Here is a 22494-nt window from a genome sequence, read left to right on the forward strand (position 1 = left end):
TACCTGCTTCAGGCCACAGCTGGCTGGAAACAGAAACAGAGTGACTGCTTTGCCTCCCCTACCCATGGTCCATCCGCACAAGACATACGTGGGATGCTCTGGGTGAAGACAGACAGAAGAAGGTCACCGATAGAGCCCAGCCAGCGTATAGGCGCTCTATGTGACATGACGAGTCATGTGGGATTCACAGATGCAGGGCAGCGCTTTAGAGGATGCCACCCAGATGCCTAAAGAGTTAGACAAAGACAAGTGACCTAAGGTCGAAAGAGAAATCAAAATGATCTGACAGCCTGGTTAGAAGACCGAGGCAGAGGCAGAGGCAGAGGCAGAGGGAGGCAGAGGCGGAGGCAGAGGGAGGCAGAGGGAGGCAGAGAGAGGCAGAGAGGCAGAGAGAGAGGGAGAGAGGGAGAGAGGGAGAGAGGCAGAGAGAGAGGTTGAGAGAGAGGCAGAGAGGCAGAGAGGCAGAGAGGCAGAGAGGCAGAGAGGCAGAGAGGCAGAGAGGCAGAGGCAGGCAGAGAGGGAGAGGCAGNNNTTTATATATATATATATATATATATATATATATATATATATATATATTTACTTTTTTGGTTAAAGATTTCTTTATTTATTTTATGTATATGAGTACTGTTACTGTCTTCAGACATACCAGAAGTGGGCATCGAATCCCACTACAGATGGTTGTGAACCACCATGTAGTTGCTGGGAATTGAACTCAGATCCTCTGAAAGATCTTGTAGCTGCTTGTTTTCAAATGCTATGTGGGTTCCCCCCAAACCTGTTTGCATCGGAGGGTCCACACATAGCCTCTGAGAACCTGCCCTCCGTTGGTTCTGGTTGGTAAATAAAGATCCCAGCAGCCAGTATCTGGGAAGGGCAGAGATGGGATTTTAGGGTTCCTGGGCTTAGGACTGGGAGGAGGAGGAAGAGGAGATCTGGCACGTGGGGAGAGTGTGGAGAGAGGAGAGACACAGAGGCCACCATGCAGTAGAGAAGTGAGGAAAGCACCCTGGGCTCTGGGCCATAGAACATCCCAGAAGGCTGACTAATTGGAGTTCAGAGCAGCCAAGATGGAACATAGAAATTAGTAAGTCGTAACTCAGAATTATTGGTGGGAGGTAGATTCCAAAAGCATGGAGGTTAGGCAGCTAACTAGTTTTTGTGCTTCATAAGGCATATTAAAACATAAAGGCTGTGTGTGTGTGTGTGTGTGTGTGTGTGTGTGTGTGTATGTGTGTGCTAAATTTGGGAACATAAACCATTGAGTCAGGTAGCAACCCCGCACCGGGATTTACTAAAATGCTACTACTACAAGATCTCTCTAACCCTGGTTATTTACTTTTGAGACTGAGTCTTATCACATTAACTCTGGACTAGAATTCACTACATAGACCAGCTTGGCCTTGTACTCATAGAGATACACCTGCCTCTGCCTCCTGAATGCTGGGATTTGACACCACACATGCCTTGTTTGTTTTGAATAAACTAGTAGACTTCTATTTATATCTCATTGACCAGAATTAGTTCATGTGGGCTACTTCTACTTGGAAGATTATGCTGAGAAACTGCATTCTTTTTGTTTGGACATTTCACTTAGTTCAATAAAATCAGACTTCCACTGAGAAAGAAAGCAAGGGTCGAGATAAGAGTGGCCTTCATAGCAGACTGTTGGCTGGTTTTGGTGGTCCAGTAAACAATCTCCATTCTATTTTATTTTAAGATATGCTGATGTCTGTAGTGTTCTCTTGTGATAGCAGATCTAAATACTTCTCACCACAAGAAAACCTTTATTTAATCTTACCTTCTTTCCCACAGGTCTATACAGAGTTTCAGAGATTTCTAAATATTTTCAGTGTGGGGAGAGTTAGTCACAACAATGATACATCTAATTTAGTTATGACACAAGCCCCACCACACATTGGCACAAAGATTTCAATGCTGAAAACCACCTATTCACAGGCTCTGTCTTAGATTTCTCTTACTATGTCAACCACCCAAGAATATCAACTTCAAGTGAGAGAACATTTATTTTGGCTCCCACTTTTAGATTTATCAGTCCATAAGGCATGGTAATATCATGTGGAGTGTGGAGCATACCAAACTCTCTGCTTTCTGGCCAGGAAGTGAATAAGAAAAAGAGGAAATGGGTGGAGTCTCTCTCTGTCCCAGTCCCAGTCCCTGTCTCCTCCTCCTCCCCCTCCTCCCCCTCAGACTTGCCCCCAGTGGCTTAATGACCTCAAACCTCTTAAAGACTTCCTACCTGTGGGAATTCCTTCAATCATTGTGGTGGTGGCCAGATACCCAGTGAGAAGTGATTTAACAAAAGAAGGATACAGCACATACAGCAGGATGCTCTGTTGGCAGAAGCAATAGGCAGCTAGTCTCATTGTGTTTGCTGCCAGCAGGCAGGCAGGCAGGCAGGCAGGCAGGCAGGCAGGCAGGCAGGCAGGCAGAGAGGGAGAGAGAGAGAGAGAGAGAGAGAGAGAGAGAGAGAGAGACTGAGGCTGTAGGATCTTAAGTTCAAGGTTAGGCTGGAGAGTTTAGTGAGTCCCTGTTTCAAAATATCATATAAGAAAGGGCCGAGGATACAGCTCAGTAGTAGAATACTAGTCCTATCTGCATGAATCCCTAGGTTCACTCTCCAGGCTGCAGCAGACAAAAGCACAGATAAATGCACGGTTCCCCAGACAAGAAGGGGCTCCAGTCTCAGGGATCTCACTGTGGAGATTAGCCAGCAGTCAGTCAGGCTTGCTGGGCTCCATCCTCCTGCTGTTAGCTAAGAGGTCCACTTCCTCCTCCACTCCCACTGTCTCATGGTCTTCCTAACTGTGAGCTCATGCTGTAATTTTCCCTCACTACTTTGCATGTCCATAGCCTGTTGCATTCCTTCCAGAGGCCAGTCATGGGGAGGTCAGGATGAAATACAGGTGGCAGGTACTGCTGGGTGCCTATTGTATAACAAGAAGGACAGAAAAATAACTGAGCTGGGAAAACAGGCCATTTTAAAAGCTAAAAACAATAGAGCCTTTATTTGGATACACATGTATTACATTTTTAAAGCCCTAGAGACTGTGCATGGACTGTGGCTTACTCGTGCTTTATTGAGCCAAGATTACTCTTGTTTAGGTTGACTGGGAACTCACTCTGTAGTCCAGGCTGCTCTCAAACTCATGGTAATCCTCCTGCCTTAGCCTTCTGAGTGCTGGAATGAACTATTGTATCTAGTTTCTTTTTAAAAAATTCTCAAAGTTAGCCTAGGTCTAATGGAATCAAGGCATTTAATAAATATTGACCAAATAAATGGTGGAAATTAAAAATGGCCAAGGTTTTGTAATACTTTAACCCCCACTAAGAAACTGGGCCCATTTAAAGCTTGTAATAAATGATTTAGTTAAAGAGAGAAGACACTATTTAGTCTTTGTCTATGTGGCTCTTGTCAGTGTATGGAAGTCCCAGTTCTAACCTGCAGCGTGTCTAAGTCTTCGAGCTTCCTAGTGGTCCCCGTGGAAGCTGGAGAGCACGTGATTGGATTAATATTCCTTCCATTGGGAAGCAGACTGTATTGGCAAGTTGAACTATCAGAAGCTTGTCCTTTGTGGAAATTTACAAGGAGTCTTCAATAATATTTCTGTCATTTGGCATGAAAATAGCAACTGTCTTTAATACTGAATCAAGTAGTTTTTAAGATATGATCACCAAAGGTGGCTCCCTTCCTTGACCCATGCCTGGCCTGGGGAGAATGTGAAGTCGCTTCAGAGAGCACCCCACTCTAAGTGGTTATTTTCCAAGCTAGCTTTGTAATATACGGGCCACAGGTTTTTAAAGGGCGCTAGCTCACTGTTCCCTGCGAATCGGTGAGCCCCTTTCGAGTGAAGGTCTTAGGGACTGACTTTCCTCTTTGGCAAAGGGGCAATGCTGCTGATTTAGAAGTCTTGTTGGGAAGTTGAGATGAAACACTTACTTAAGAGTTTTCTACAATTGGAAGAGGCATATGACATCTACCCCCAGAACCCTTGGCTTCCAAAACCATTTATTTTCCATGACAAATGAAAGGCAAGGCCCAGCCCTGTAGCTGAAGCTGCCAGTTGCTAAATTTAAGTGTATCAGTTCATATATGTATAACTGAAATCCAAGCAACTTCTCCTTAAAGACCCCTCAATATCCTTTGCTGTAAGAAGTTTCCAGATTAGAAAGTCTTGCGTGTCTCCCTAACTCGGCCCTTGTATTCATTTATAATCAAAGCTGCCTTCTCCTTGAATGCTGTCCATTTTAGTAATCAGAACCAAGTGCGTGCTTCTCAATGCTCAGGTCTCTAGAGGGTTCAAGCAAAAGAAATAGAGACCACAAGCAACCAGTCTGTAGGATGCAGGGGATCAGGAAAAATTGAACAAAAATGTACAAGAGCTGCTTTTAGAGATGAAATCCTTATTGTCTTTCCTACTAAAACATGTATATAATGTGAGGAGAGCTATTTGGTATTTCAAAGCCTTAAATTTTAGGGTTATGGTGAACATTTAAGATTATTTTCTAGTATATGTTAAAACTATATATAAATATTCATTCATGACTTCTTTAACTATATGCTATTATCATTATAATATTTTAAAAATTAGTTATGATTTTAGTCACACACACATCTTGCTTTTGTAAAAATTCTGATGTTTATGGATGGTATTCAGCAATCAAGGAAGTGCTCTTTGAACCAGCAATGTTGCCTTTTGACTGTAGATGGCAACCTGGCTCTAACTTTCCTTTTTCCTTGACTGTTTCTCTCTGTAACAGTAAAGCTTAATAATTCAGGCAGAGCAGTGACATATTTCTTCAGGGAAACAAATCCCATTTTCTTTTGTAGCCGAGATGCAAAGTAAGATTGGTGAGTGATTGATGAAGGGGAGTTTGAGAACTGTTTCCAGTGCTGCTGTGAGATCAGCCTCCACCACACAGCTGGCTGTCCCTGTCCTTGTGCCGCCCGGAGAGACGTTTTAGAGGTGTTAACTAGCTCTACTCAGCACTGTGAGCGGAAAAAATAATGATGATTGTTTTGGAACAGCATTTTGATGCCTGGTTATATTCATTGCTATTATTAATACTGGGTAACTGAAAAAAAAACCCCACAGTAATTTAGTTAGAAATATCAGAAAGACTGCAAAGAAAGGAGCCTATACTGTTATGATGTATACTAGCCCGATAACAAAAAGTACTTATGAAAACAAAGTATTAGTGTGAAACGAAAGGCAAAGGTTATCGTCTTCTGGGTTAGGGTTGTGGTTCTCCAGTGCACATGTGCATGTTTGTATGTGTATGTGCACACATGGGTACCAGTGTTGTGCCTCTTCTAGCTGTATTATTATGCTTTGTTCCATGATCGTTTTGTTCCTGGAATGGGCTAATTGTGTATTTAGACTCCTGACAAGGGTAGCCTTAGCATTGGTAGTATGACTGCCCTTGAACAGCTCGCTCTTGAGCTTCCTAATGCCTACAGCCTGCACAGGGTTTGCCTGTGTCACCACAAGCATGAAGAGCTGCAGCAATCCATTCTCAAAATCCCCACCACATGAGCCAGGGCCCGAGTGTCAATCATGATCCAGCTTACGCACTTGCACGCCCTCTGTCACAGGAAACTCTGGATAAACCCTGAAGCACATTTGGAAAACACACTTCCCAGACTGCGAAAGGGCATTGTATAACAAGAAGGTGCACACGGGAGGGCTCCGAGGTGATCTGGGCCTGTCTCATAGCTGAAGTAATACGATTTGCTGGTAGCTCTTGCTACCCTACTCATTGTACAAATGGGAGATAACGTGTTTTCTGTTCCTCCAACGATTGATGCCACATATCAATGGGCCAAAGTCTATTTCATTAAATACCAGCTTTTTAAAAGACTGGGCCCTTGCTTATTCCACCGCTCAGAGAGTCAACATATTGCATAATAATTTTCTACTATAGTCAGAGGCTGTTAGCTTCTATTTAATAGCTTCGATTTAATTGTATAATTCAACTTCTCTTAATGAAATTAGTTTTAGAGTATGTACATTGTTATTTACTTTAATGGTGAAATGCTGGTGAATATAAGTAAGAAATATAATACGTCATTCGGTTTTCATTCTGAGAATAGAATCTAAGACTTTGCATGTGGTCAGTCTGTGCTCTATTACTGAGCCACACCTCAGCCTTCAGTATTTTTTTCAGGAAAGCGTTTACTTCATATCTTGCTGTCTTACTAATGTGTGTATAGCTGAAACTTCTAGGAAATTCTGTTAGTGGTTAATGTTTGTGGTCCAGAGTTGGGATACTATACTAATTCTCCCTCCTTCCCTCCCTCCCTCCCTCCCTCCCTCCCTNTTCCCTCCCTCCCTCCCTCCCTCCCTCCCTCTCTCCCTTCTTTTCTTTCCTCCCTCCCTCCCTCTCTCCCTTCTTTTCTTTCTCCCTTCCTCCTTCCTTTAGTCTCTCTCTCTCTCTCCTCCTCCCTTCCTGTTTATATTTGCCTACATGTGTACATGTATGTACAATGCATGTGTGCCTGGTACCAGTGGAGGCCAGAAAAGGGCACTGGATCTTCTGGAACTAGAGTTAGGGGCAGTCATGAGTCACTTTCTGTGCTGGGAACTGAACATGGTCCTATTAAGAGCAGCTAGTGCTCTAACTGCTAAGCCATTTGGTCTTATTTTGCATACACAATTTTAGAGCACAGGGATGTGGGGCATGTTAGAGGAACAGAACTGACAGAAAGAGAGGGAGAGAGAGAGAGAGAATGTGTGTGTGCATGTATGATTTATTAGAATGTATTTTAGTCTGTAATCCTGCTTGTCCAACAGTGGCTGTCTAACAGTAGAAAGTCCGAGAACTGAGGTGTCCAGTCCGTGAGTCTGGATGCCTCAGAGGTCTTCAGTGTACTCTAGATACCATCGAGGGAATGAACAGTGAGAATGAGGCCAAGCAGGCCAAAAACAAGAGCTTCCTTCTTCTATGTTCTTTATCCAGGCGGCCACAAGAAGGTGTGGCCCAGGTTTAAAGTGGATTTTCTTACCCCAGGATATTCAGATTTAGGGTGGGTCTTTTCAACTCAACAGTTCAATCAAGAAAAATATGTCACAGGTGTACCCTTGGTTCCAGTTAATTTCAGCTGTAGTCCAGTTGACAACCAAGAACCGCCATCACAGGCAGCTGGTCTATCACAGGCAGCTGGTGACATTCAGTCTGCAGTCAGCAAGCAGGGAGCTGCTGTGTAGCTCACTTCCTCCTCCTTACTCAGCCTGGACCACACCATGGAATGATGCTGCCTACTGAGTCCTCTCAGCTCAAGTGAAGCCTCTCTGGAAACTCCATCAAAGGCACACCCAGCCATGCGTCTTCCATGTGATTACAAACCCAGTCAAGTTAATGCTGAGGACTGAGCATCACAACTGCCCTCAACCAGAAAGGAGAGGAATGGGAGGTGCTGAATTCCATAGGGATTCTCTTTCCTTCTTTTTATTAATTCTTCTCTCACATGACACATCCTGACCACAGCCTCCCTTCCCTCCACTCCTCCCAGCCCCTACCCGCCCTCTCCCCCAGGTCCACGGATCCTCTGTTTGCTACAGAAAAGAGCAGGCTTTTTAGTGATATCAACTGGAAAATCACATTGCAAAAATGTAATAAATCTAGGCGCAAACCCTCATATCCACTCCGGATGAGACAACTCAGTAGACGGAAAAGAGTTCCAAGAGCAGGCAAAGGATCAGACACCCCCAGTCCAGTTGTTAGAGCTCCCCCACAGCACCCCAAGCTAAACAACCACAGCATGTATGCAGAGGACCTTGCACGGACCCATGCGGCTCCGTGATTGCTGCTGCGGTCTCTGTGAACCCCTGTCAACTCTGCTTAGTTGATTCTGTGGGCGATGTTCTCCTGGTGTCCTTGACCCCTCTGGCTCCAACAGCCCTTCCTCCCTCTCTCCCACGGGGTCCCCTGAGCTCTGCATGATGCTTGAGTGTGGTTCTCTGTATCTGCTTCCAGCAGAGAAAGTTTCTCTGATGATACCTGGGCTTTTCTATAAAGGGGTTTTCAAGTCGTTGCAAAGTAGATTTCAAGAATTCATTTTAAGTAGGTATTTTGGGACTCAGGTGATAATACACACACACACACACACACACACACACACACACACACACACTTCTTATAAACCTCCATGTGATGTATTACTCAACTCAGTCACTGTGTTGAACAGGTGGCAGGTGGGACACCCACAAGTGCAAGGGTGTTTTCAGTAGAAAATGAAGCAGAAATACCATTCCAGGAAAGCCGAGGACTCATTGTATCCTACTGTGTACAGATAAAGAACATCTTGACCCAAAGGCAGCAAGAAGGAAACTCTCTCCTGCAGGCAGTCAGGAGGGGGCTCTCTTCTGCATTGGGCAAAGCCTTAGCATGGGAGCCTCAAAGTCCACCGCTGCAGTTACACACTTCCTCTAACAAGGCTACAAGTCCTCCAAGAAGGCCACACCTCCTAATAGCGCCACTTCCCACGGGCCAAGCCTATTCAAACCATCACATGTTATGGTGCTTAATCTAGGCAGTAGGTCAGTGCTAGATATTGATCTGATACTTTACAAGCTAAGTTTTCAAGTTCTTCGTGTAACGGTTCCCTAGCTCAGCAAATGGCCTGGGAACGGGGAAGGAGGCAGCAGTTTATCCAGAGTCTAAGGCAGTGCAGTAGCCAACAGTTCTTGAAATGCCGTGGCTGAGACGCAGCAGGCTCCGAGGTGGACATTCCTGTGTGGATACCTGCAGCCGGTCTCCGGGAGGTTTGAGAGATGCTATTCAGTTACTCGGTGGCCTGTCTTCCTTCAGGGCTGTGTGTTGATGCCTCACACTCCGGAGAGGCCTCATCTTCCCGGCTCCTCACTCCAGTATCTCCTCTTCCAGTTGTGAGCGGGGAGGAGTCATTGCAGCCCTCTCTCTTCCTCAATCCCATGTCGCAGCGGCTCTCCTCTGATCTTACACCGACCAGCCAGGGACAGAGTCCATCTTCAGCATCCAGGGAACGCTGGAATAGATGCTACCTGTGAGGACGACCCCTAGTTCATGCAGCTATGTATCACATGACCAGACTTATTTACTTTTTTTTTTTTTTATGTATAGAGTATCATTGTGTAGCCCATGCTAGCCTAGAACTTTTTGTATAACCCGGGCTGGCCTCTAACTTGTGGTAATCCTCTTGTCCCAGCCTTCTAAGTGCCGTTCTGACAGGCCTGAGCTGCCACCCCCAGCTGTCCTTACTTATTCATTATGCAGTGAACACCCTAGATCTCCCACAGGTTGGGTGCAAGCTCTCCTCATGTCTTTAGGTGTAGGAGTCCTACCCACTTCTACATGCTGCTTCATTTGTCAGCATCTCTGATACCTGGGTACCACATGCTGAGCTAGCCCGAGGCAGCGGCATTTTCTTTCCTTGGTACCAATTGCTCTGAATTTATTAATGCTTTACTTCAATGGTCATAATTTTGACTTGATGCAGAAGTTTTTCTCGTTGAGGTAGAACCAATTTCTCTTTTTCATTTCAGTGGTCAAATTCCTTCCAAAACCTATAAATGCCAACACATGTTTTGCCATGCAAATATTGATTGTTTTTCATTGTTGGTACGAAGTTTTTCTTGGGCCTTGGTGTCTATCCTGTCTGTATAAAAAGGAACAGCATCTCGAGAACAACGAAGGCCTCCCTGCCCGGCGTACATTCACAGCGGTGTTGGGGGGACTCCACAGTGCTGGTTGCTACTATAAGACAGGGCCGAGATGTTTCTCCCCACACACAACATGCTGGCTTTTCTGGGACTGTGGCCTACTTTACATCTCACTCTATTTTTGTTCTTCTCTGCTGCCCTAGTTGTTTTCAGCCCAAGATAGAACCTTTATTGGAGATCAGCATGCTGTGTGCTACCACAGAGGGGAGAAAGAGAAAGATAAAATATCTGTAAAGACCTTCTGAGCATCCTAAATTTAGAGGTTTTTCCACTTCTTTCTATTCTATACAATTGGATGGTAATTCAAAATTGGTCCGATTTCACTCCCTTTAAAGGCTGCCATGTCCCACTGTGGGACGGGTGACCTCACTTTACAAGTTCACAGCTCACTAAAGGCTGCCACATCCCACTGTGGGACAGGGGCTCTCAAGTTACCTGTTCACAGCTCACTGTAGCTGGGTCCTCACAGGCATCACTTTGCTTCACAGCAAGGAAGCACACAGAGAAGTCATTTTCCAAAGGGGATTGGTGTCACAGGACAGAAAGAAGAGCTTCCACATTTATCCCAAGGACAGGTCCTGAGGCTGTAGCCCCTCAGGCTGGTGACTGACATCACTCTAGCCTACTGTGCAGAGTGGATGGGCGGGTCCTAAGAGGAAGCTCTTAACCAGGCCATTTCCTAATGTGGAGCTTGGGGTGCAGACATTCAAAGACTTTTTTTTTTTTTTTAAGATTTATTTATTTATTATATGTAAGTAGACTCCAGAAGAGGGCATCATCTTGTTACGGACGGCTGTGAGCCACCATGTGGTTGCTGGGATTTGAACTCAGGACCTTCAGAAGAACAGTCAGTGTTCCAATTTCTGGAAAAATGCTTCAGATTTCAATGACTTTCAGATCCAAATGTCTCCCAATTCGTTTGTTAATCTATCATGGTTTTGGTTCCCTAGACTGGTTGTGTGTTCTTAGAATTAAAAAAGTAAAGTTAAGATTTTATCCTACTCCAGTTTCCCTCCCACTTCTATTTGTTTACTGTTTATTGGTTTAAGTCTGCGTGGGCTACAGCATTCCATGGGTTCTGTGTTCATTGGGCTTTGCAGAGGCTGCACTGGACTGCAGCATGAACCCGCCACCGTTTCTGTGGCCTCAAGTTCATTTCCTCAGATCTCCCTCTTGTTCTGTTTACCTGCAGGAGTCACCGTTCTGCTCTTCTTTGCTTTATAAAATAAGCACGTTTCTTGCCTGAGTAGAGTTCAGTCTCATCTCGGGCATGAATGCCTTCAATTGTAAGAAGATCCAGGTGCTTTCTTTGGTTCCTGAGGCCTTGCTGATAGCCAGCAAGGCTGGTCTTGCATCACAGCCTGACAGACAGCCTTTTAGAAGTCCCGTTTGTTCCATAGGACTGAGATGGTGGAAGGAAGAGGGCAAGGACCACCATATCTCATGTTCTAGTCGTGTGAAAGAAACAACACTTTCCTTTACCTTGCTCAGTTTATTAGTTTATGCTTTAAAAGTCTACTCTGAGATTGTTGACATATCTTAGAATTCTTGTCTTGAGTCTGTTTATATGTATGTGTGTATGTTTGCATGCATGTGTGATGTATGTGTTTGGATGTGTAATGTGTGTGTTTGCATGTGTAATGTGTGTGTGTGTGTGTGTGTGTGTGCATGTGTAATGTGTGTCAGCCTCAGTTATGACAGATGCTTTACGCAAACCCCTGCTGAGCCTGGCAGCCTGCTCACATCAGAGTGAGTTGCTATAAGGTGGGCTCGAATGCCTTGTGCCTCAGTGGCCACTGTTAGCTGGTCAGAGTTGGTCACATCAGGAAGTAATTGTAGCTTTTCAGTCACGCGAATGAGTCTTTTCTCTGGGCTGGGATGATTTTACATCCTTCTTATTTCTTGTCTGTGGGAAGGCGGTTGCCTGAGGTTGAAGCTGGCAGCCAGATGCGGGAGGAGTTGTAGGATTTTACTGTGCAGACCGAATTTGATGGCGTGAACCCGCCTTCAGTGCGGGACTTGCTGGAACCCGCCTTCAGTGTGGGACTTGCTGAAGCCTTCAGCTGGACCTGAGGTTGGCCAGTCTGGTCTCTTCCAAGTCAGAATCCCCAGTGCCTAAGAAGGCGGGGCAGGAGAGATCTGGAGACCAACTCCCGTCAGCATCCTTTCACGTGGGTCTTCTGAGCTTAGTCCTCTGCTACACCTTCCTCAGTCTCCAGTGGTACCCAGGACCTCTGATTCTGGAGCCTCTTTAGAGCTCTGCAATATGCTTTTAATTAATTGGCCTTTTCACATGTTTCTCTAACACAGTTATCATGATTGCAAATTCTTTATTATTTCTTTTTCTGTTTTTCTTGTACATTTTTATGTGTGTGGCCATGTGCATATAGGAGTGCATGTATCTCTTCTCAAGCACACACATCAAAACATCATTGTCGAGGAAGGTGTAGGAAAAGAAGTCAACTCCTCTATTACGTCATGAGGTATGCTTATTATAACATTCAGGAGGTGACACCACTGAAGGTTGAAAGGGGAGCAAAGAAAGAGACTGAGTACATGTGTAGAAGTGTGTGCCTTTGTGGCATACTCTGGAAATACTGGCGTATGGGCAGGACAGTGAGGTGAGATGTGTAATAGGGTCATACTGTTGCTGATGCCCACCTGAACCATTGTTCACACACACTATTCCTCAAAGGAATAAGGAGATTATCATCCAGAGGCTGCACCTAAGAAGCTGGGCTTGAAGAGCTCAGATGGCTGTTCCGGGGTCAGGAGGAGTACGCTCTGTGGGGACGGAATCCTAGCCCAACCTTGCATGGTCCTGGGGTTTGTTCTCTCAGGTGGATTCAGGGACAAGGACAGGTTTTAGCTGCGAACTTCAGGAGGCCTTGGGAGGGGTGGAGCATCCGCCCATGGGTTTGAGAGATCGTCTATGGTAGATTGTGTAGGTTCTGGATCGGGGGAATGACCTAGAGATTTGGAGATCTAGGAGTTGAGTGTTAAATAAGAAGCCAAGGAAAGATCGGTGATTGAGGCAAGTTTTCTGACAGTGAAGTGGACAAAGGGAAAGGTTTGTTCAATCTAGAGATGATAGGGTGATTATAACATGCAATTTGTGTGAGGCCATAAGCAGGACCCAGAATGAGGATCATGTAGTATTTGGCATGTGTAATGGTTGAATTGACAGGTGCCATTAAGTCTCAGGAAACTTGCCTGTAAGGAGAGGCAGACTGCTAGAGGGTTCATATGGTACTAGTGAGCTGTGTGTGGACCTACTGGAACCTGGAAAGCTTCCCTTGCAGATGTGGACCTGAGGGTATTCATATAACATGGGGTAGAGCCGCAATGGAGGAGATGATGCCCCCGAGAGAACCCAGAGATCAGAAGGGTCAGTACTGACTCAAGCATCCCATATGCTTCCTGTTGCCTCATTTGTTTTTATTAAAACATCCCAAGAGGTAGGCAGTGATTATGATTTCCATTTTACAGAACTGAGGGTTAAAGTACAGAAAGGGTTAACCTCTTGTTGTCAGCCACAAGGTGTGTGACATTTAATAAGTGACAGCTATAGCCTTCCCAAGATATTGTATCAAGTGAACCAGGGTCTCATAATTCAGTTTCCCACATGGTTGTAGTGTGCAAAGCTTATACCTGCTGGAACTAGTCTGTGTATGCTGTAATAGAGGCCCTGTGATCGTGTTGTTGGGGGAGGGAACAGAAAGGAGCTCTTTAGTTTCCATCTCTTACATACCGCCAGTGTAGTTGTCCACACAGGGTCCATCCTAAGATACTACCCACTTTGTGTACATAGCGCCTAAATGTGGAAAGGCTCTGATGTCCCAGGCAGTGCAGAAGCTTGATCACCCCGTGGAGCGCCAGAGCACTGTAGAATAAATAGCCAGAACACTGGTGTACAGTGTCTTAAAGAGCTGTGTGAGGTGATGGCACGGTGGATTCAGAAATGATTCTTCTGGGTATGAGGTAAAAATTTTGTTGTCTCATAATGAGTGGCTGTCCTCCATAGCTGTTACACTGCCAAAAAGATTCTGCGGGCAGGACAGGCATGTGGCAGTCTACAGACAGACAGTACGTGTGCCAGATTAGACCAAGACAGCATTAGAAACAAAAAGGAACAATGGACATTTTCTTACGTACAAGAATTATATCATTCATCCTTCACTGGTCCAAAAGATCTTGATAATTGAGTCTGTCTTTGGAATAAGTGACGAGGGCTGCCATTGTTCTGGGCGCCATAGAGAACTTCCTCCAAGGACAGAAAGCTTGGAGGAGCGACAGGCAGAGCTACTGACAGATGTCGTCCATGCATGCTTTACCTGGCACCCCGACAGGTCTGGGGTCTATCACAGTTTTAGTTGCAGTGTGTGCCGTGATGGAGTTGAACGCCTGCTCGCCACTCTGTAACTTTCAGGTGAGTGTGAGTTTGCCACTTAGGACATTTTGGTTTTGAGAGTGAGTCTAAGACACAGGGCTTAAAACACAAAACCAAACCAAACCAAACCAAACCAAACCAAACCAAACCAAACCCAAACCCAAACCAAACCCCCTTTATCAGGGTAGATGGATGCTGCCTGCTTAATTTCTAAAACTTAGTTGGGAGAATAAACACATTTCTTTTAGATTTTATTGTCAGATTCATCCTGAGGTTATAACTTAGAAGCACAATTATTGCTACTCAGCATGTTTATAATAATGGATCTGCAGTAAAATGAATGAGAACACGTGTACAGAGTGGAGAGAGGCTTGAGAAAGCCGCAACACCTCTGGCTGTATCAAAATACCTGCCAAAAAACTGATTTAGGAAAGGAAGGGTCTATTTCAGCTCACGGTTTAAGAAGCAATGTGGTTTATCATGATAGGAAAGGCACAGCATCAGGAGTGTGAAGCAGAGAGTAGACAGGAGGGAGGTATGGCCAGGTTTTTGGTATCTAGGCTCACGTCTGTGACCCATCCTTCACCAAGGATGCTCTCTGAAGGTTCCACCCCTGTTCAAAACAGCCATCATCCAGGGACCAAGTTTTCAAGGTTGTCGGGTCACATAGAATTCAAACCACTTGTGTTTCATGGGTTTATTCCTCCTCCCCTCCAAGACAAGTTGTCCCTTTAATCTGACCCTAAGAGCTGAACCCTGAAGAGTGATAACAGAATTAAAGCAGTATGATCCGAGGAAAGGAGGGGCCAGCAAGAGGGTCCGACCGACCCCATTTCTCATTCTAGTGTGATTTTCTCATAGAGCGTAACACTGAGCCATACTTGTTAGTGGCAGGTGGGTGTGGTCCATGGAGAACTCTCAGGCCCTGAGATGCTCCGGACCACACAGAAAGGCAGGCGGCTGCTGACTGGGGATTGGGATTTAGCTGGGGAAGAAGTCCTGGGCATATAATTTGGAGGGGAAAAAAGGGAATAGATCTAATTTCAGTATTTAAATCTCAAATGCGTTTTAAACCAAGAGTAGTTGAATGTTAATTAAACCTCCAAATTAGAATAGTAATTTAATTTAATATGAGCAGGGAAGGGAAAGGGTGTTTGGAGATTTGTTTATCGGACAATGGAGATTTGCTGGAATCATTTCTTTCCCCTTCTTATTTTTTAATTTTTGAGATATTCTGTAGCTCAGACTGTCCATGAATTCATTAGGTAGCTAACCCAGGTGCCCTTAAACTCAAGTCAATCCTCCTGCTTCTTTCTTTTTCTTTTTCTTTTTCTTTTTCTTTTTCTTTTTCTTTTTCTTTTTCTTTTTCTTTTTCTTTTTCTTTTTCTTTTTCTTTTTCTTTTTCTTTTTCTTTTTCTTTTTCTTTTTCTTTTTCTTTTTCTTTTTCTTTTTCTTTTTCTTTTTCTTTTTCTTTTTCTTTTTCTTTTTCTTTTTCTTTTCTTTTTCTTTTCTTTTTCTTTTTCTTCTTTCTTTTTCTCTTTCTCTGTCTTTCTTTTCTTTTTCTTCCTCTTCCTGTTCTTGTTCTTGTTGTTCTTCTTCCCCTTCCCCTCCCCTTCCCCTCCCCTCCCCCTCCTCTTCCTCCTCCTCCTCCTCCTCCTTCTTCTTCTTCCTCTTCCACTTCTACTACTACTACTACTTCTTCTCCCATTTTTTTCTCCATGTAGGAAGTAAACTTAGGACCTTACACACAGTGATGGGGAACAACATAGTTTACTCAGCGCCCTCTGGCTTCTTCTTGGAGTGTCTGACAGCTATTGCTCTCACTAAAACCCTGAACACAACCTTTTTAGGCGTTGGAAACTTCTTTCCAGACTCAACCCTGTTTTTTGCTTGTTTGTTTTTCTGCTTTTTATTTTAGATCAAAACCCCATTTCTAACTATGCAAAATTTCCCTCTTGATTCCTCACAAGCACAACTATGGTTGTTATTTGACAGTTTTGTAATGATGAGAAATTAATTTAAAATGACTCATGGATCCGAGAGATGGCTCCGCAGTTAGGAGCTTGCTGCTCTGGGAGGACCTGGGTTCAGATCTCAGCACCCACATGGTAGGTGACAACTGTCTGCAGCTTCAGGGAATCTCATGCCCTCCTCTGGCCTCCACGTGTACATATTCACATACATATACATAATGAAAAATGAAAATAAATCTTCAAGAAATAGTAAGGTTATTTTCTCTTTGGTGCTGGGAATTGAATTTAGGGCCTCATGCATACCTCTGAGCTCTACCCCCAGTTCTACTGTGTACTCTAAAACCCCTAGCAGTGAACACTAATATAAATAGTTAAAAATCATTTTGTTTTTAATTAAAAGTATGTGTGCATTTCTGCATAAGAAATGGGACTGCTCGAGGAAGCCAGAGATGTTAGACTTGCCTGCCATTGGACTTAAGGTGGTTTTGGACCCCCTGAATTGAGTGATGGTAACCAAACCCAGGTCCTCTGGAAGCACAAACAGCCAGCGTTCTAAATCACTGAGGCATCCCTCGAGCCCCTGAGAAAACGTTTTTTGCAAACTGTGTTTCAATGATATCTTCCAAGAACTGATTTCCCTTTCTACACAGATATCCCCACAGGATCCCCATTTCGGGGTAGTGCCTACCTGTATAGGTGCATGTGGGCAAGTTGGGGCAGGCAGCAGAATGTAGATGCTCGCTTTTCATCTTACACTGGTTAGATTCCCCACTCAGCCTGTTTTCTAATGCATGATCCTCCTGGTCCCTGGCCACCATGCAGTTCCTGCTGCCAGTGGAAGCAGCCTGGGCTTTTCCATTGACCAGCTCTGCATCTAAGTGGAAGGCGCCATCGATTCTGCCTTCTTACTGTGCATTAGTTTCTCTCCTTGTCGCTGTGACCAAGCACCTGGCAAGACGCCCCTGAAGGACAGAGGGGCTATTTCGGCTCACAGTTTAGGAAACAGTACAGCCCAGCAGGGCAGGAAGGTGTGTCAGGAGGAGTGTCAGGCAGCTTGTCAGGCGGTGTCAGATACCAGCAAGCAGAGCGGAGCAAGTCAGCAAGTGGAGTGAGGTAGGCAACCTTGAGGGCTGTCCTACCAATCGATAACTCTCACTTATAGCTTCCACTGCCTTCCAGAACAGCTTATCACCTGAAGATTGAGTGTTCAAATATATGAATCCGTGGAAGGCATTTGATATACCAACCACAGTCTGGAACTTGGCCCTCGAGGCCCTCCTGGCTTACTAACTCTTCCTGTGAGTGACTGCAGCCTTCTTTCTCCGCGTCCCCGCAGTCTCCCCCCCCCCCAAATAAGCTGTGCCAGAGTGAAGGGATGACAACCCAGGACTCTTCTGATGCATTTCTCTTTCTTAGCGTCTCCCTCTCAGTCCAGCTTCATCTTCCACTAGCTTCCTACACACACCCAGGGACACACACGCCTATTCTTGATTGGCCGTCTTTCCAAGGTGTCTCTCTCTCTCTTTTTTTTTCCCTAGAATAATCTTCAGTTTTCTAGAACCACTGTGTCTTCTGTAAAACTGCCAGAGTGGAGTGGCTCCCCTCCCCTGCCCCCCACAGCAGGAAGTGAATTCACAGCAACATGTCTTGAGTTGCAATAGATGATGATGACAATGACGATGGCGATGTCTTGACGTCCTTATCCACTGTTCTTTGAACTCTTAAGAGCAGAATTCCCCCTCAGCATCCGGAGCCCTTCCCCCATTCAGAGTCTAACATGTAGTTAGCTCTCTGATTAGCCAGTGGGCTCCTTTCCCCTGACTCAGTGTAACAACTAGTTAGTAACAACTAGTTAGCTCTCTGAGAGTGTGCTGGGACAACAGCTGGATTTGTTCTGAATTCTGCGTAGTTTGTGTTAATATTAGGTATTGCAGTCTTTAGTGATGCTTTCTTAATTAAGGTTAGGTTGACGAGGTTGGATTTGCCAATAGAACATCTTGTAGTGGCTAAAGATTATCATTGTCTCTGGCATGATGTTGATACAGCCTGGCTTCAGTGTAAGCAGAGACAGTTCATTCACATTCAGGGCAAAGTAATAGGCTAGAGAAAAGATTGCTTATTTGACTCTGGGAATCAATATTAGAACTCAGGTGCAATGGATACTTCTGTGAAGAAATAACTGAAAAATTAATCTTGCTACAACTTTATAAAAACAAGTCAGTGTGGTTGAATGGCCCTGAACTGGTGTACCACACCACTGAGACAACAGCCTTAGGAGCATGTCAGTAAGACACAGAGGCTATTAGACCCAAACTGAGCTGATGGATGCAAGCTATTCTCTGCGGATGCTGTCTGCATTCTATTGGATTCCTTATTATTAGAAGATTTAAAAGCCACTTTGGACTCACAGTTATTTATATTTCTAATTTCCTACATCAGATGGTGGAGCACAGCTTTAAGTAGTGGCCTCTGGAACAAAACGATATAATGGCACAAATCAGCCTCCCAAAGAATGTTCCTCCTGTCCATGTAGACACAGGTCACTCGGTCACTTTGCTTCACCTTTTTCATGTGTCCTGTCCTCAGCTCCAACAGGTAGATATGCACGGCTCTCCTGAGGGATTTCTCTTTGAGTATCTAACTGCCTACACATATACAGGCACACCATATATGCAGCGTATACATCAGACGCTGGGTACATATACAGCAGACGCTGATGCACAGTTATTTTTTAAAGCATAAACCTTTTATCGACATAGCATTTTGGTAAACGGTGCTTAAAGGTATCTTAAGTATGAACCTGGATGAATGTTCCCAAATGGAATGCATGGCTATGGTGTTCATGAGGCAATCAGGAGCCTGCCCCATCATTCTCCACCCATCTGGGCCTCTGTGTCACCATGGGGGTGGGCTTTGAGGTCTTATGCTGAAGCTCTACCCAGGCAGAATCGAGCCTCCTGGCTGCCTGCAGAGAGTCTCCTCCTTTGGACCAAGATGTAGAGTTCTTGGTTTCTCCAGTGTCATGTCTGCCTGAGTGCTGCCATGCTTCCCACCATGACAATGGCCCAAACCTCTGAAGCTGTAAGGTAGCCCCAGTGAAAGGTTTTCCTTTATAAGAGTTGCCATGGTGACTCTTCACAGCAGTGGAAACCCTAACTAGGACACCTTGCTTCTGAGTCTTGCCCATGCCATGTTCCCTATGTGATTATATTCCTCCATCACCCCCTCCCCAGGGACTCCTGGTTTGTTTCCAGCTGGAGCTGGAAGCATCATGCAGGTATGAATGTTTTCCTATTTTTTTCTGGCAAACACACATTTTTGTTACATTCTAGGCCATGAGATTTGCATTTCCTGTCTTTAGAAGCTTTGTCTATAGTGTCTATAGTGTCTGGGTCAACACTGCTCCTGTCATCTGTGTGTGAGGCTCTCAGGAGTTGCTGCAGTCTCACCAACATTTGCTATTGGCCTGTAAATTTATTATTTTTTTTTTTTTAATTTAGTGATTCCAGCGTGTGAATAATGAGATCTCATTTGGGTTTTAAGTTGTGTTTTTCTTGGTGGCTGATTGAGTCAAGTATGTTTACATGTGTCTTTTGGAATGGTTTTGCTTTTACTTCTGTTGTGCTGTCTGCTCTTTTAAAATATGATTTATCCTATTTTTATTTATTTATTGATGTTTGTGTGTGTGCTTGTATCTATGTGTTTGTGTGCACATGAATGAGTACAGGTACCCTTGGGGGCCTGCAGAGGACATTGGGTCCCCCGCAGAGCTGGGGTTACAGGCAGGCTGGCTGGGTGCTGAGAACTGAACCCTGGTCCTTTGCAGAAGCAGCAGGCACCCTGAACCACTCTCCATCTCTCCAGACACTTTCCATGAGTTATATTTTTAAGTATACCTCACTTCAATTTAAAATCCATTGGTATGAAAATATTCATTATCCTCTTCTTAAAAACTTGTAATGTTGGGCTAACGAGATGGCTCAGTGTGTAAAGATGCCTGCCTCCGTGCCTGAGGACTGGAGTTCTATCCAGGGACACATGGTGGAAGGAGAACTTATTCCTGGAGGTGACCCTCTGACCTCCACATACCCCGGAACATTCATGCCTTCTTGCCTCACACAGACACAAAATAAATAAATAAAAATGTAACAAAAAATTTAAAAGTATTCTTTGAAAAACTTTCTTGTGCTGGTAATTGATATTTTCTGTTTTCATAGCCATTCTAGTGTCTGTCTTTAATTTTTCTATATTGTATGTTTTATTTTTCACGATTTCTGATCTTACATTTTTCTCTTAATCTTATTTATTACTTGCTTAATTTTTAAAAGGCGAGGCATCTCTGGCTGGCCTTGGTGGTGCCTGGAGTGGCTCAGCTGGCCTCTCTTGAGCGCAGCTGCTTCAGGGACTCTGTGATGGTTTTCTAGCTTGACACAGCAGCCATACAGGACCAGGCTCCTCAGTCTGCTGTCTAATGCTCTGGATTAAAAGAGTAAAACTGACTGAAAGTAGAGTCAGCACCACAGGGAAACACTCCTCTCAGTCCACGAGCAGCATTCATTTTCGAGCCACACCTATTCTCTAATTCTACATTTTATCTATTCATTGTTTTTAGTTAAAAGAATTACTTTATTGCGGCAAACTCACAAATAAAAACATGAAATGCTTGATTTTTTTGTTTGTTTTGCTTTTGAGACCCTAGGCCTTCTCCTGATTTTGTGGGGACACAAAGGACAGTGTGAAAGGTGTGGCCGGCCATGTGAATGTTTAAAAGAAACTTGGGGTGAGAGTGCACAGGGCCGCAGGCTGGGGGACGGCTCTCATAAATGAGTTTTAACATTAATGTATTAATTGAGTCAGAGTTACAACAGTCAGCGATCATGGTCATTTGTCTTCTGTTGCATTGCTAAAACAGACCCCCCAAGTGATGAAACACAAAAGAGAAACTCAAGGCCAGTACCCTGGTGAGAGTGCTTGTGCAGAGCATTAGGTTAAATGGAACTGGACGTCACATCCAGCCCAGGCTGCCATGACTGCCCATTCCTCCTGGTCCCTGCTGCCACCAGACAGGCTTCTCTCTTCTCCCCTGCACGTGCCCTCCTGCCTTCAAGGTTCTGCCTTAACACCAGCAAGTTGTAAATGAACTGGATGGAATTTTAAATCCCAGTTGTGCGGAGCTCCCAGCTTGATAACACTTCAGACCCACTGGAGGCAGCACCTCCTCTGTGTCTCCTCAGTGGCGACTTACAAACGTCAATAGCAAACATCCCTTTTGAGAAACCCCCTTGCCACCTTCTGCAGGAGCTCTGCCGGCCATCGGTCCTCACTTCTTACAGTTTCCCAGGCATTTATGATGCCATTTTTTTTTTTTTTTTTGGCTTATCAGTAATGGTTCAAAAGATTTTTAGCATGGAGCAATTAATATCTGTCAGGAGATATAAATGACATTTTTCATTGCTTGTGACACATTCTTCAGTACTGTTTGAACGTGCTGTAATTATACGCCACCATGAGCTCTAACTCTGGTACCTTGTGGAGCTGTGTTTTAGGGGTACCATTTATAGTTTCTGGAATTTTATACTGAATTAATAGGAAAGTTGTAATGCTGGGCTGTATGTGAGCAAATGACATTTTTTCTTTTGCAGAGTAATTGGTGCTATTTCCATCTCTCTGCGGTAGCTTGTCTTTTAGACTTATTCTGACATCCTACATATATTTGCGTATGCAAATTGTGTTATGATTTTACCACCAGAGGCTTTTGTCTTCTAGTGCTAGAAATTGAATGCATAGAACTGATAGGTGTTTGGGATGTATTTTTTTTAATTACCATAAGGAAGCAACACATAATATTTGCAAAATTTTTACTTCTCTCGGGCCCATGCCCTTTAAGCATGGTGGGGCTGCCATGCGCATTATCTTAGCTAGTATTACGTAGTGGCCACAGAGGAAGATTTTTGACACTCCCGGTACCAATTACTGTGTATCCTTGGTCCTGCCTCTTCTGCCTTGCAGCATGGACAGGTTTTGACTCTGGCTTTAGGTGCCTGTTTTGCTCTCCCCTGGCTGAATAGAGTCCATGCTGCCCAGAGGCCCATGGCTATATTGCCTTCTGTAGTTTGCTCCCCACCACTGTCAGGTTCAAGGAGAGATGATAAGTCAAGAGGATGGAGTGGGGAGTCTGAGATCTGGCAAATGGCACGGGCTTAGAGCCTACTAACTCAGCCTTTCAAATTGTTGCAGCACCTACAGTGTACCTTGGTGGATTTTTTTCAGTGGTTAACGGGCCCGTAGCACACTCAGTCATTGCTAGGTAGCACCTGTTCTTGAAATGAACAGTCCATTTCTTCCTGTTAGGTAACAGTCAATAATCCCATCTGAGCCAGCTCCTTGGTTTACTATTTGGGGGGGGGGG

At 44.6% G+C, this 22494-nt stretch overlaps 1 protein-coding gene across 1 annotated transcript in view; it reads left to right on the top strand.

Annotated features, from left to right (window-relative positions):
• Positions 1-22494, top strand: part of Dcdc2 (doublecortin domain containing 2) — a 149174-nt gene that overhangs the window by 57920 nt on the left and 68760 nt on the right. The window lies entirely within an intron of this gene.

This window comes from Mus pahari, chromosome 16 (genome assembly GCF_900095145.1).
Source record: "Mus pahari chromosome 16, PAHARI_EIJ_v1.1, whole genome shotgun sequence".
In the NCBI taxonomy this organism is placed as follows: Eukaryota; Metazoa; Chordata; class Mammalia; order Rodentia; family Muridae; genus Mus; species Mus pahari.